This window comes from Sus scrofa, chromosome 10 (assembly GCF_000003025.6).
Source record: "Sus scrofa isolate TJ Tabasco breed Duroc chromosome 10, Sscrofa11.1, whole genome shotgun sequence".
In the NCBI taxonomy this organism is placed as follows: Eukaryota; Metazoa; Chordata; class Mammalia; order Artiodactyla; family Suidae; genus Sus; species Sus scrofa.
In genome coordinates, this window is record NC_010452.4 from 40789911 (window position 1) to 40805813 (window position 15903).

Below are 15903 nucleotides of genomic sequence, written 5' to 3' on the forward strand. Positions count from 1 at the left end.
TTAAAAGCCATTTTTCACTTGTTTTTTAATTAGGTTGATTCTTTTGGGCTAGAAATCTGTATCAAGAGTTAAAAAGAGGTTTAAAAAGCATAAATATTTAAGAGTTTCTAAATGAAATGATTTTTTTTCTTGTTCACATATTTGATTGGATATTTTCTTTTTTTAGGTTGGTGTTAAGTCTAAAATGGTCATTTAAGCACAGAAAGTATACAAATGTGTTAGCATTTCCTTTCCTTTAGGTCTGTTTTACTTTGCAGAATGAGATTTAATCATGGCATGAGTTTTAATCTACACTAATCTTTTAACATCAAGCGTTAATTCTTGTAAACTTGTGTAGGCTACAAACAAATTTATTATGTTTTCTCCTAAGTTTATTTTATGACTTGACAAATTTTTAAAAGTTCCCGTGACATCTTGGGGATCATCGTTATTGCCAGCTCTTAGTTAAAACTAATTGCAGCAATAAAAGTAAGGACTTTTTTTTTCCAAAGTTTTTCTTTTCTAGCTATTATGATGTTTTCATTCACCAGCTTTCATGAGCAGTAAGCTTTATTCTCTGTGTGAAAGTAATTTTGATATGAGCTTACCTGGATCCGACTGATTTCAGTTACGCATCATTCCAGGTTTTGTAGCCCACTAGTATAATTACCCACTTTTAGGAAATGAGAGAATTGTCCAGAGACCTTCTAGGAAAGCAGCGTGTAATCTGTCTCATTCACAAAGCTCCTCCCTGCTGTCATTTACTACTTGCCTCTCTGTTTTGCTCTAGGGTGAGAACAGAATTAGACTGTTTCAAGTCACTTCATGTTCCTAGAGATTCCTTGGCTTTAGAAGGACAGCTCTGTTCAGTTCCATACGGCCTGCTGGTGCCAGAGTAGGAACATGCTCCCTTTGCATGCCTAAGTCTAAACCTGCGCAGTGAGCATCTGTGGCAGAAGCGGCAGAAAGAGCAGCCGAGCCAGGTGGTGGCTCTCTCCACTCGCCAGAGCTTGGTACTCAGCTGGTGAGTAGCTGTCATTGCGTCTTGATGCAGCGAAACCATCCAAAATGCTGTCACAAGGAGGAAATCTTTTCTGCCCAAGATGATCAGAAAAGGCTTCATCCATCACATAGAATAGGATAGGTCTTGACGGGAATTGTCATCTGTGTCGTCCAGAGCCAGGGCCTGGAGTTTGTCATTCTGGGAGCAGAAGTGTAAATAGGAGCCAGGAGGAGGAGGCGTGTTTGGAGACCTGGCCGGCCAGGCCAGCAGGGATGGGATTTTGCTCTGGTACTCAGGGAATCAAGGCTGAGGGAGATGGTGAGACTGCCCATGGTGAGCCAAGGAGGTGGTGTGTTTTCAGCGGGAAAGCGTTGAAGGTTTCTGTGTTACGGAAAAGTAGAAGCTAAAGCACTGCTTTAGATGACTCATCTGTTAGCAAGCAGTTACCGAGCACTGCTCCTTTTTTTCTTAGCAGATTTGAGTACCTTAGGTCCCATCATTAAATTCGGTAAAATTTGGCTGTGAAATTTTCCACAAAGGTCCAGAAGCTGATTTTCATATACCTCACAGGAGTCTTTCTCTAATGTTTAACAAGTAAGTAAAGTTTAAGAGGTTTAAAGCGATCATCAGGAAATATCATCAGGTAATGACATATAATTTTATGTAAAGCCTTACTAATGAGAAATTCTTTGCAGTATATACTTGGAAAAGATTGAAAACATGACCAGAAATCACTTTTCACCTTGGGATGATGTTGGAAAATTTATTTTAAATACTTGAAAGGCTTATTTCAGTTTCCATGCTGAGTCCAATTACTTGTGGGTACATATTCCAACGAATATAAACATTACAGCGTTCCTCTGGAATTCCCATGGAGCAGCTCCCAGAAAATGTCTACTTTAGATAGAATCTTTAATCTGTAATCTCTATGATATAGGATATATAAATCACCACATTTTAAAAATATACTACTCATTTTTTTTTTTTTTGGTCTTTTGTCTTTTTTTTTTTTAGGGCTGCACTCGTGGCACATGGAAGTTCCCAGGCTAGGGGTCCAATTGCAGCTGTAGCTGCCGGCCTACACCACAGCCACAGCAACTCGGGATCCGAGCCACCTCTGCAACCTTCACTACAGCTCACAGCAACACTGGATCCTTAACCCACTGATCGACGCCAGGGATCAAACCCCTGTCCTCATGGATGCCAGTCAGGTTCATTAACTGTTGAGCTATGACGGGAACTCTGGAAAAATACACTACTCATATTTTAAATGTGATCCCTCATGTTACCTGTGCGTATGCATGTCCACCCATCGTTAAGAACTCAGTGGAGTCAAGGACGTATTAAATGCATTATTCACTTTTTCTCTCTACCCTTCGATGAATCCATTTAAACTCTCATGGCAAAGTTTCTAAGCTTTGAGGATGTGATGCTGAGATGTTTTAAAGAGAATATTGGAAAGAGAGGACTTGAAACCATAAATGTTACACGGTGAAGATACATGTATGATAAAATAGCTAATTTGGAATAGGCCAAGTCTAAGTAAATGAAAAAATATAAATTATAGATTGTTCTTTCTTCTGGGTTTATTTTGAAGTATGGCACATTGGAAACTTAAACTATCATCGATGCTGTCAAATGAAATGGAACAAATTAACAAAAGATTACGAATGAGGTCTGTGTTACGTTCTGTGTCACCACAGCTCATTAACATGTGACACTTGTCAAGTGCAGTGAAAGTTTGTACATTTTGAAGTTTTTCCTATTGCAGAGTTACTGGAATAGGATTTAGACTAATGTAACTTAATGATTAGTGTTTTATAATTAATCTTTGCTAAGCTTAACACGTGGGCTTGGAGAATGATGAGAAGTGACATTAACATCTCTTTTACAAACTCTTAAAAACTGAGTCGAAGGTGGATTAATGAGGCTGGCTGATGTTGCAATGGAATTTGAAGCTCAAAAATCTGTTTTTTTAAAATCCATGTAAAATGTAAATTATACTTCTGTAGACATACATATCACTATAAAACTAGAGCAAGCTTGGCCTTATTTTTTTTTTTTTAGCAGTTGATTTTGGTGACTTTAAAAGGGTTGTTTGTATGTGACAGCATCCCCCCTTTCTCCCAATTCTCTAATTGAACCTACAGTAATAAGCATCCTTGGAGTTTCCCTGCTTTTCTTCTTGGCATCACTGGTTATAAAGCTCAGTTACCAGTACTGAGTGGTTTCCTTTAGCTTTATATAATTGCGTTTTTAAAAAAGGTTTACAGGAGATCCTGTCATGGCTCAGCAGAAGTGAATCTGACTAGCATTCATGAGGACGCAAGTTCAGTCCCTGGCCTTTCTCAGTGAGTTAAGGATCCGGTGTCGCAGTGAGCTATGGTGTAGGTCACAGACGCTGCTCAGATCTCATGTTGCTGTGGCTGTGGCATAGGCCAATGGCTACAGCTCCAATTTGACCCCTAGCCCAGAGACAGGTGCAGCCCTAAAAAGAAAAAAAAAAGTAAAAAAATTTTTCACATTTTATATTTTTACTTGATCCCTTCTTTTTTTTTAAGAAATGATGACTAAGAGTAACGGTGAGCAGTGGTACTTGACTTACCGGTTGTTTGGTGATAAGATAGACTCAAATAATCAGTTTTTATAGAAGACTGATTTCAAGAGCTTCACCCTCACCTCTGGACAGAGGACTGTCAAATCACTATTTTAGTCCCACCGCTAGAACTTCATCATTATTGTGTATTGGACTTTGTGCTTCAGCTCCAAATCGGCAGTTTAAATGAAAATTTTCTTCCTTAAAATTGGCTAACCTCTTAATTTGCCTATTTCTGTTGTTGGTACCATTATTCTCAGCCACTTGAGTTCAAACTCTGAGATCCTTTTAGACTCCTTTTTTCTCCTGTTTAATTAATCTCTCTCTGTTTCTGTTGGCATTAGCTTAGTTCACGTCAGTACCTATCTTCTAATACACCAGTCTTTTGGCTTGTTTCCCAGCCCAGTGACCCCTTCTGTGATCCATGCGAACCAATTTTCTAAGGAGTAGGAGTCAAGAAAGTACGTTTTATGGTAAATTAATATTAAATTATATGTGTTTGTTTATTGTAAAGATACCTTGGAATTGTACAGAGCTTTAAGGTCATTCTAAATATCAGGGAACATCTTTGTGTAGGTGTCCAAAACAGACACCGACTGAAGGTTCTAATTAGTCAAAAGCACTGGTTTTTTCTCTAACATCAAACTGTTTATACACACTATTGACTTCTTAAAGTTTTCAAACTTCTCTAGTAATAACAATCCCAAAATACTGGTACAACGGAGTCACTCATTCAGCAAATATTTCCCCGGATTGCTGTGTGCCAGACACTCTCCAACTGAGACGTAAATACCAAGAGAGACAAAAATTTTGAATTGCTGGAAAAAATGATGTTTATTCCTGAAGAGCGAGGCTTAGTGTAAGGGTAACAGTTTTGCGTATGTATCAATTAATAAAGGTGCAACCAATTAAAATCCTGTAAGGATTTTTAAAAGAAACTTGAAACTCATTGGAAGTATATGAGGAAGAATAAATATATAAAAGTAGCCAGAAGAAATTTTTTTTTTTTTTTTCTTTTTAGGGCCACACTTGTAGTATATAGAAGTTCCCAGGCTAGGGGTCCAATCTGAGCTACAGCTGTCTGCCACAGCCACAGCCACGACTCAGGATCTGAGCCGTGTCTGCAGCCTACACCACAGCTCACGGCAACACTGGATCTTTAACCCACTGATCAAGGCCAGGGATTGAATCTGCATCCTCTTGGATACCAGTCAGGTTCATAACCATTGAGCCACTATAGAAACTCCAAAAAATTGTTTTATTTAATAAGTAACATTAAAATATAAGGCAAGGTAATTTAAACAATACTGCTGGCTTGAGATAGACAAATCTTTGGATCAGTACAGAAATATACTCAAACTATATATGGGAATTTATAGTAATAAAAGGCAATATTTCAAGTCAATAGAAAGATGGATTATTCAGTAAATTGTGTTGGGACAACTGGTAGCTATTGGAAAAGAAAAGTTTGACCCTAGTCTTACTCTTTACCCAAATAAATTCCAGGTGGGTCTGAATCTAAATGTGAGGCGGGGGAGTGAAATCATAAAGTGCAAAAGAAATCATAGATGAATATTATAAACCTAGGGTAGGGCAGGGTGCCTTTTCAAAGCATGACATGCATTTATGAAAGAATATATTGATAAGTTTGACTACTTTAGAATGGAAAACTATACCACAAAGCAACCATAAATAAAGTTTAAAATTCTAATACTAATGAAAAGGGCCAATTTTTCTAATGAGCTCTACAAATCTAAAAGTAGTAGGCAAAGACAACTTACCTATTATGAAGAATTTGAACACAAGCAAAAGTAAACTGAAAAGTATTAGGAACTTGCATAAATCCATCACCTCTTTCAGTAATTAACTCATGGCAATTGGCTTTAATCTATAACTGTATTTATTTACCCCACCTGTATTATTTTAAGGATATTCCAGTCATACTATCATTTTATCTGTAAATATGTCCATTCCCTCCAGAACGATAAGAACTTTTCTCTAACATAATCACAAATCATTATCAAACCTACGTAGAACAAACGCAAGCAATAATTCTCTAATATCTTCATATCCATTCAGAGTTCAGGTTTCCAGTTGTGTTACGGATCTCACAGTTGTTTTTTCCCAAAGCACGTTTATTGGGGTCCGGTCATAGTCCCCACCTTGTGATTGGTTGATGCATTTCTGAAGTCTCTTGAATTTTTAGGTTTCTGCTTCATATCTCTTTTTTTGTCTTTTTGCAAGTTTTTGAAGATACCGAGTTGTTTTTCTTATAGCGTTTCCTGCAACATGGATTGTGCTGATTTTGTCAGCGCCTGTGATGATGTGCTGTGGAGTCATTCTTTAACTGTGTCTAATTTTTTAAACCCTTTCATTGAATTCTCAATTCCAGGAGGTTTTGTTTGTTTGTTTCCAGTTCTAGAATTTCTATTTGGTACTTAAAAAAAATTTTTTTTTCTAATTTTCTGACAAATTTCTCAGGCACAACTTTGATTTTCTTATGAAGTCTGTCTAATAACTTGATTATCTGGTCGGCTCCTGTTTTCCATGATGTTGTTGACCCCTCTCCTTGTGTACCTAACTGTTGTTACCCTGTGTGCTGACCTGGTAGGTGAAAAACAGTAGATGACGTGAGGGAGGGCGATGCTGATCTTCCTTCAGGATGGATGTATTTTTGCTTCCGGAAGGTGGGTAGGAGGACTTAGGATCCTGAATCACCGTGATCTAGAAAGAAAGGGCATGAGATTTTGAAGTTGGATTGAGTTCCAGATTCTGGTTCATCTTTCCTCTCAGAATGTTAGCCTCACCCAGAGCCAGGAGCGTTTACCAGGCCTCTTTTCCTTGATAGACCTTGAGCTCCAGTTCTTGTCCCGTTTCCCCGTGACCTTTCTGAAAGCTCTGCTCAGCAGATGTCCAAATGGGCTCACCTGTGGAGGTGTGCTTCTCCACGGCCCTGCAAGTCTTCACTGCCCTAGTAGCATCTGGATGCTCTCAGGCAACTGCTTCTTGTTTTGCCTGGCGGAAAGTTGTCGTCAGTGAGAGAGGTGGTAGGTACTACCTAGTCTGATGTTACCGGAAGCCGGTGAGCTCTTTTTGATTCCAGCTTCTGATCCCTTATGTATATATATTTGTAATTTTATAGGACTGATGTATACTGTTCCTGTGGTTTACTTCCTTGCAAGGGACTTTCACATGTTGAGTTGGGCTTTGTATGTATAGCAGCGCAGACACCTGGCTGGAGGGAAAGCCTGGTTCACCACTGAGGAAGCAAGGTACTGCATATGTTGCTGGGCTCTGCTTCAGAAATCGCCAGCTTTTATTTCTGGATTGTGATTTCCTCATAGAGGATCTTGTACATGCCAATTCAAAGTTTAAATTTATGCCATGTGTGAATGAGTGGCAAAGCGCCCAAGTAAGAATGGGGAAAAATATCTTCTTTTTCCAATCATATTCAGACACCTCAAACAACTAGGAAATACACTTTTTCTTCCAGCTTTCCAAAATATTTATCTGGGCTGAGGTCAAGAATGAAAGCATTTTAGGCCAAAGTGCATCTTGAAAATTTTATGATTTATAAAAGAGTTTAAAAATTCTCTTTTGAATTAAAGCCTATGTTATTATCAGAGTGTTTTATTTATGAACACACAATATTAGTGAATTTATATATCAGTGAAATATTTTAAGTGTATCTTTTCTGTTATTTCTCTAATATTTGATTATTTCATGTTTGTGGTTTATTAGTTTAATTATCAGCATATATTTGTTTAGGTAACAGAGAAGCAGCAATTAACAATATCTATATTATTTTGAGTTAGTTTTCAACTTGTATTTATAATTTGCTACATATATTCTACCATTTATATATTTCCAGGAACTTTAATTTAGGTCTCTAAATATTTAATAAAATCATTTTGCAGACTAAATTATTTGATGTTTTTATCTTGATTACTCTGAACAAAGCCAGTACTTCAAGTTTATCCTTGATGCTTCAGGGTGAAAATTGTGTTAAGTAGTATTTGAATTTAAATGTGGTTTTAAAATGTTTCTTAATTCTAAAGCCCTTTGTAGTTCCCATTTTCTAAGTAATATTAGCTATATTTGATCTTCTGATGAAGAGAGACTTGACTATGATTAAATATGTGCAGTACCATCCTGGAATAAATTTTTATTCATAGATTAATAAAATATGTGCAGCATGATTTAGGAGAAAATATTTTAGGCCATTAAATTTAGTTACATAAGCTACAGTCTGTTTTAAATTCTGTGCAACAAAATCTGTTTTGCTTTAAAAATAAAATGTTCATTACACTGGGAAATGTGGAATATTAGTTTTTCAAGGCCATCAGAAGCATCTCCAATCACATATTTAGGAAATTTTAAAAATACTAGTTTTAGCCTGTCAACTTAATGGCATTTGTTATTATTGTCTAATTTTCTTATCTGTACTTAAAAGCCTTAAGAATGCTTAATCTTTGATTTGGTTGCATTTCTTATAGTACCTTCTTTTTTCAAATGCAGTACTTTTTTTTTTTTTTTTTTTTTTTTGTCATACCCACAGTGTGTGGAAGTTCCTGAGCCAGGGAGTTACCAGCAGTAACAATGCCAGATCCTTAACCCACTAGACCACCAGGGTACTCCATCAAATACAGTTCTTTTCTCTGATATGTAATAAGATATAACGTATAGGATCTCCCACAGCTTGGTAATTAATAAGCATTGTTTTCTTTCCCTTATCCCGCTCCCGTTCTTAGCCCATAATTTTGAAGGTATTAAGAAATAAAAGTAGTACCAGGACAACCCACAGAATGGGAGAAAATATTTGCAAATGAAGTGACTGACAAGGGATTAATCCCCAAAATATATAAACACCTCCTGAAGCTCAACACCAAAGAAACAAACCATCCCATCAAATAATGGACAGAAGATCTAAGCAGACAGTTCTCCAAAGAAGATAAACAGATGGCCAAAAAGACGCATGAAAAGATGTTCAACATCACTAATTGTTAGAGAAATGCAAATCAAAACTACTCTGAGGTACCGCCTTACACCAGCCATTATGGCTATCATCAAAAGTCTATAAACAATAAATGCTGGAGTGGGTGTAGAGAAAAGGAAACCCTCTTACACTGTTGATGGGAATGTAAATTGGTATAACCATTATGGAAAACAGTATGGAGATTCCTCAAAAAACTAAAAATAGAATTATTATTTGATCCAGCAGTCCCACTTCTGGGCATCTATCCAGAGAAAACCATGACTCAAAAAAAATACATGTACCCCAATGTTAATTGCAGTACTATATACAATAGCCAAGACATGGAGGCAGCTTAACTGTCCATCTACAGAGGAGCAGATAAAGAATCAGTGGTACATATACCCAATGGAATATTACTAAGCCATGAAAAATGAAATAATGGCATTTGCAGCAACGTGGATAGACTTAGAAATTATCATGTTAGGTTAGACAGATATAAACATCATATGCTATCACTTATATGCGGAATCTAAAAAAAAGGATACAGTGAACTTACTTGCAGATAGAAACTGACTCATAGACTTTGAAAAAACTTACAGTTACCAAAGGAGACAGGTTGCGGCTGGGGATTGGGATGGAAATGTTGTAAAATTGGGTTGCGATGATAAAATTCATTGAGTTAAAAAAATAGTACCAGGAAAAAAAATCTAAGAGCTCAGCTTCTATTTAAAAAATTTAAACTTCTCTTTCTAAAAGAAAGATTCAGAATTAATACATAATGTTGTAGGCGGATTTCTGTGATGGCCCCCAAGTTTTCCACTCTCTGGAGGACTGGCCCTATGTAATCTCCTCTCTTTGAGTCAGATCAGACCTGAGAGTAGGATGGAATGGTCACTGCCTTAATTGGGTTGCATTAAATGGCAAAGGCGATCGTTGAATCATCATTCCTGTGGTTGTTATCTGATATGACTCCTTAGCAGACTGGAGAGAAATTCCTGCTGGCTTTGAAGAAGCAAGCTGCCGTATTGCAGACGGCCACATGGCTTGGACCTGAAGGTGGCTTTGAAGAGCGTACGAAGACATAATAAACAAACATAAGAGCTCTTAAGAGCATCCCAAGCCGCAGGTGAGATTGCACCCTAGCCAGAGCCTTGATGTTAGCCTTTCGAGACTGAGTAGAGGACTAGTTAAATCTATTTCTGACTCCCGCCCAAACCACAGAAATGGTGAGAAGATCAATGTATGTTGTTTTAAGCTGCTATATTTGTGGTAATTTGTTATGCAGTTAAAGAGAAGAAGTAGATTTGGGAAAAACCTCTCTCTGTGAAAGTTTGATTTCTTCCTTCATTATATGGTGTTTGTATCTTTGTTCAGAACTGGCAGTAAAAAGATGAAGATCAAATATGTGTAGACATATATCATCATCTTCATCAGTAATCAATGATTGGTAGCTGTGGACTGACTAATGGCCCCAGCCACGTCTGCGTCTAATCCCAGAACCCGAGCCTGTCACTTTGCAAGGCTAAAGGGACTTTGTGGGTGTGGTTAAGTTAAAGGCCCTGAGATGGGGAGGGTGGCTGGATTATCTCAGCGGGCCCAGTATAATCACAAGGGTACTTGTAAGAGGGAGGCTGAAGAGTCAGAGAGAGGAAAGAAGATGTGATGAGGAACTTGAAGATGCCCCACTGCTGCTTCGAAGATGGAGAAGGGCATGAGCCCAGGGCATGGGCAGCCTCTGGAAGCTGGAGAAGGACAGGAAGCAAATTCTTCTCAAGAGCTCCCACAAGGAAGCAGCCCTGCTCACACCCTGGGTTTAGGACTCACCTCCAGAACTGTACATTAAGAAATGGGTGGTGTGTTAAGCCACTACATTTGTGGTAATCTGTGCAGCAGTAGGGAAATAACACACAGGATATCTGAGGGAAGCCTTTTCCAATGAAGAAACGAATGCTTTGTAGGACACAAACTATATAGGAGGAAGAACAACTCAAAGATAACAACTTGAGTAGTTGTTAAATTGCCTTTTGGGGGTTCTAAGGCAGGGACCTCCTACTTTGCCACCTTGCTAATGTACTATGTATATCTTCTTTATTCTTATTATATGTAATATACTTATTATATTTTTGTATATTTTATATTTATATACTTTATTGATGTGTATGATCAAATCTTTTGCAATGAAAAATTTTGAGTTTTTCTTATTATTTATATATTTTGGATACAGGCCCTTTATCAAATTTTTTTTTCTAGTCTTTAGCTTACCTTTGTGTTATTTTAACAGTGTCTTTTTTTTTGTTTTTTGTTTTTTGCTTTTTATGGCCACACCCGCAACCTATGGAAGTTTCCCGGCTAGGGGTCAAATCAGAGCTGCAGCTGCCAGCCTGCACCACAGCCTATGCCACACAGGATCCAAGCTACATCTGTGACCTACACCACAGCTTCCAGCAACAACAGATCCTTAACCCACTGAGCAAGGCTGGAGATGGAACCTGCATCCTTATGGATACTAGTTGGGTTCATTACCTCTGAGCCACAAAGCAAACTCCTAACGGTGTCTTTTGAAGAGCTGAAGTTTTAGATTTTGATAACGTTCAGTTTCTGCATATCTTCTTTTACAGATCATGCTTTTGGAGTCCTGTCTAGGTAATTCTTGCCTATCCAAGGCAACAGATTTTTTCATTTGTTGTAGATGTTTTACATTTCTACATCTTACTTCTTGGAGATGTCTTTACATTTTAAATTTACTTTATGCATCATTTTGAGTTAATTTTTGTATGTGGTGTAGAGTATGAATTGAATACCTTGTTTTGCATGCAGATATTCATCAAACTGACTTTGTGCCTTTGTCAGAAATCATTTGTTCGTGCGTGTCTTCACTGACAGTGGTGGAGCAGGGAACTCCAAACTTCATCCCTTTGCTAAAAAGTGATTACATTGGCAAAAACTTACTGAATCAACTTTTCTCCAAGTTTGAAATCTAACAAGAAACTTAAAACAGTGGGAGAATTCATAATGAAGAAAGACGCTGCTGAATTTCCGAGAGAGCTCTGTGGCATTTTAATTCACCTTCGTACCATTTTTTTACTCCTCCACTTGGCAATGGCTACGCAGTTAGCAACCTGCATACTTAGTGTAGCTTCCTGGTTCACAGGGAGTAATATAGACCCAGTTCTCAAATAATTGTTATTATGTGTTTTGATCTGTTTGATAACTCCCTGAAGAATCAGCTCAAGGGCTTAGCTTTCTTTCGTCTACCTCAGAGCTTTCTCAGAGACAAATGAGATTCCTGGGAAACATTTGTCAAAAGCGTTTATTGGCACATATGCTGCTATAACTGCTGGGAGTAAGAGGTAACACTTGGGACAAGTGGTAGACACATTGAAAAATCCTGGGAGAGAAGAGACTGGGAAAAGAAATACATAGGCATATAAGGGCTTTGAAAAACTCTCAGATATATAGGAATCTAGAAAGCCCCAACACATTCACAGGACTGGAGCCCTGCTCATTAAAGACTTGAGAAGATCCTAAGCTTTCACCTCCAGCTGATCTGTAGATCCAGAGAATCAGGAAACGCAGTCATAAACAGCTTGGCTAAGCATTGGCGTGCTCAAACAGAGCCCATCTGCAAAGACGAGGTGACAGTGATGATAGTGGTGAGGATGATGATTGGCTTAAGTCATTTGAGGAGATCCCTGTCAAATCACTAGCCGAACAATAAGCTTAAACAACAGAGATTTCAGTGTCCACGAATGACAAAGTATACTGTCTACGAAATTAGTTTAGAAAACCCACTAAACAAGCAACTACAACCTCCCTCAAAGCAGCAACAGCAAACCCAGAGTTGCCAAAATATAATATTTAGAATATCCAGGTTTCAAAAATATTACGATGCATGCAAGAAACAAAGTATGACCATTATTTGGGGAAAAGATAAATTAACAGTGACTGTCCCAGAGAAAGCATAGACATTGGATGTATTAAACAAAGACTTTAGAACATCTTAAATATGCCAAAAGATCAAGGAAATTATAGGCAAAGACGGAAAGAAAACAGAATAATGTCTCACTAAGGATAGAATATCAATAAAGAGACACAAACCATAAAAAGGAGCCAAATAGAAATTTTGGAGGTGAAAAGAATTAAATTCTTTAGAAAAATATAACAGATTTGAGCAGGCAGAAGAAAGGATCAGTGCGCTTGAAGATAGGTCAATTGAGGCATTCCCCTTGTGACTCAGTGGAAATGAATCTGACCAGCATCCATGAGAATGCAGGTTCGATCCCTGGCCTTGCTCCCCAGGTTAAGGATCCAGCATTGCCATGAGCTGTGGTGTAGGTTGCACACACAGCTTGGATCCTGCATTGCTGTGGCATATCATAGTCCTCAGCTGTAGCTTGGATTTGACCCCTGGCACCTGGGAACTTCCATATGTCACAGGTACAGCCCTAAAAAAAATATAAGCAGAAAAAAAAAGAGGTGGTAGATGCCAGGCTAATATTTTGAAAATGCTGGAAGAAAAAGACTTGTCAATTAAGATTACTATATCTGGCAAAATTGTCTTTCAGAAGTGAAGAAGAAAGAGTATTTTCCTAGATGAATAAAAGCTGAGGCAGCTAGTCACCTGTAGACAAGAAATGCTAAAGGGAACCTTCAGCTTTAAATGAAGGGCATTAGAATTAACGCATAGCCATATGAAAAAAAGTATAAGAATGAAGTTAACTACATAGGTAAATAGAAAAGCGAGTATTATTGATTTTTTTGGTCATTTTAATTTTATTTTATATATGATTTCAGGAACATGCATAAAACTGATTATAAATCTATATAGTGGATATACAGTGTATAAAGATGTAATTTGTGATAATTACAACATAAAGAGGGAACAGAGCTGTGTAATAGCAGAGATTTTATATACTGTTGAAGCTAAATTGGTATTCAGACTGGATTGTTAGTAAATTTAATACGTTAATTGTAATCCCTAGGATAACCACTAAGAAAATAAGTTAAGCATACAGAAAAGTAAATGAGAGAATCATAATAGCATTCTGGAACAAATAAACTAAGCACTAAATGAGGCAGTAATGGAAGAATCGAGGAACCAAAAAATATGATATAAAAAAACAGATAGCAAATTGGCAGAAGTAAGACCTTTACCAGTAATTGCTTTAAATGAAAATTGTTTAAACTCTCCACTCATAAGGCAGCGATGGCAGAAAGCATTGAAAAACAAGACTCAGCTTTATTCTGTTTGTGCACCTCCCTCCTCTCCAGTGTCTGCACTGAAAACTGAGAGCCTAGGACCCACCTTCCTGATTCAGGAGGTCCTCTTGTCTCTGCCTGGGTTCCCCTTCCCAGGACTGCATCTGGGAAACTCAAGGCCAGGAGCTGGGAAAGACATCTCAGAGTCCACCTTTTTCCCCCTTTATGTCCAAAATCATGACAACTGTTTTTTCACAGCTTTTTAGTTGTTTTAAGTGGGCTGGTAAATCCAGTTCCTGTTACTCCATCTTGGCTGGAAGCAGAAGCCAGTATTGATAGGTTTTGTTTTTGTTTTTGTTTTGCTTTTTAGGACTGCACCCACTGCATATGGAAGTTCCCAGGCTAGGGGTCGAATCGGAGCTACAGCTGCCAGCCCATACAATAGCCACAGCAATGTGGGTTCTGAGCTGTGTCTGCAACCTACACCACAGCTCATGGCAATGCCAGATCCCCGACCCACTGAGCAAGGCCAGGGATTGAACCCACATTCTTGTGGATATTAGTTGGATTTGTTTCTGCTGCACCATAACAGGAACTCCTGATTAATTTTTTTTAATGTATAAAAGTCACGTAATGATTTAGGGTTATGATTTTTTAACTCTTTGAACTTGGATTTTATTAGCAAACCTTGGTTTTCACCAATTACTCTATACACTAGATTTATACTGATAACCTTATAATTATCTACTAAAAAAGTATTTCTTTGGCCTTTTAAAAATCTTTTTTTTAAATGATGATAAATACATTACTTGAAAAAATCCTACTCTTTTAAAGCATACCATAAAATAAAATTGCTTTATATTGGTCTTAACTTTTGGCTTTTTTCCCCCCTAAGAGTAAAAAGGAAAAAAAATTTAATTTTGATTGTGTTGACCAATATCTGTTGCCAGGAAGCTATTTTTTTTTTTTTTTTTTTTTTGTATCTCAAGAGAATAGTTGTTGTATGTACTGAGTCATTATGGACTTATATTAATTACAGCAGTTACGGGGGTAAAGAGAGAAAGGCATTCTAATTACTGATCTGGAAACAGGACAACTAGAAAAGTGCTTCTAAGTTCTCTTAAGAAAATATTGCCTTTTCGGGAGTTCCTATTGTGGCTCAGCAGTAATGAACCTGTCTAGGATTCGGGTTTGATCCCTGGCCTTGCTCAGTAGGTTAAGTATCCAGTGTTGCCATGAGCTGTGGTGTAGGTTGCAGATGCTGCTCAGATCCCATGTTGCTGTGGCTGTGGTGTAGGCTGGCAGCTGCAGCTCCAATTCAACCCCCAGCCTGAGAACTTCCATGTGCCACAAGGTGGCCCTAAAAAGCAAAAAAAAAAAAAAAAAAAAATGAATGCCTTTTGATCTAAAATCACTAACTTAGCAAGACACTCCTGAATTTGGATATTTTTAATTTTTTTAGGTTTAATGAAAATAATTTCGTGAGCTGTGTCTGTGCTTGGTTTCTTCCTCTGAAACCTGCTTTCAATTAGAATACCCTGCTCATTTAAATGAAAGGAGGATTTAACCTTAAGTGATGGAAAAGTAGATGTTTCATGACTCACATTGATATGAAAAAACAGTACAAGAATAATGGTGGGTATTGCTTTAATTCTGCGAGTACAAGTTGTAGCTAACAAGAGATGAATAACAAGGTTATATGTACTCTAGGTGTAACATCAGGAAAAATAATGCTTCACACATACAGTACTAATACTTAGTCCTGAAATGCATCAATAAGCCGTAATGTATTTTTTGCTATACTATTCATTATGGTGCTTATTTCTTGGCATAAATATTAATCTGCAAGGAGTTTAGAGCAGTGTAACTAATTTAACTAAAAATTACATAATTAGCCTTGGCTAGAGAAATTTTAGAAATGAATTTTATAGTAATTTTGTGAATAAGAGTTGCCACGTAGCATATCCTTGGAGCAGTGGAGGTATTTTGTGCTTTTTGACAGCTTACTTTTGTGGCTGTCAGTATGGCTGGATATTGGTCAATAGATCAGAATCATAATGTCAGTATTAGATAAAGCTACATTATTCCAATTTTTGATTGGGTGGTTTTAGAATGGGGCATGGATAAATGAGTGAATTTTGAGCTGAATTA

The 15903-nt window shown here is 37.6% G+C and overlaps 1 protein-coding gene across 2 annotated transcripts in view; it reads left to right on the forward strand.

The window, feature by feature from the left end:
* Positions 1 to 15903, forward strand: part of MTPAP (mitochondrial poly(A) polymerase) — a 105511-nt gene that overhangs the window by 25813 nt on the left and 63795 nt on the right. The window contains exon 10 of one of the 2 annotated variants that reach the window (XR_002336108.1): positions 770 to 1003. The gene's annotated coding sequence lies outside the window, so the exon portion shown is untranslated. Of the gene's footprint in view, positions 1 to 769; positions 8055 to 15903 lie in introns of those variants that run through there. The other variant, XR_001299270.2, reaches the window with a different exon arrangement.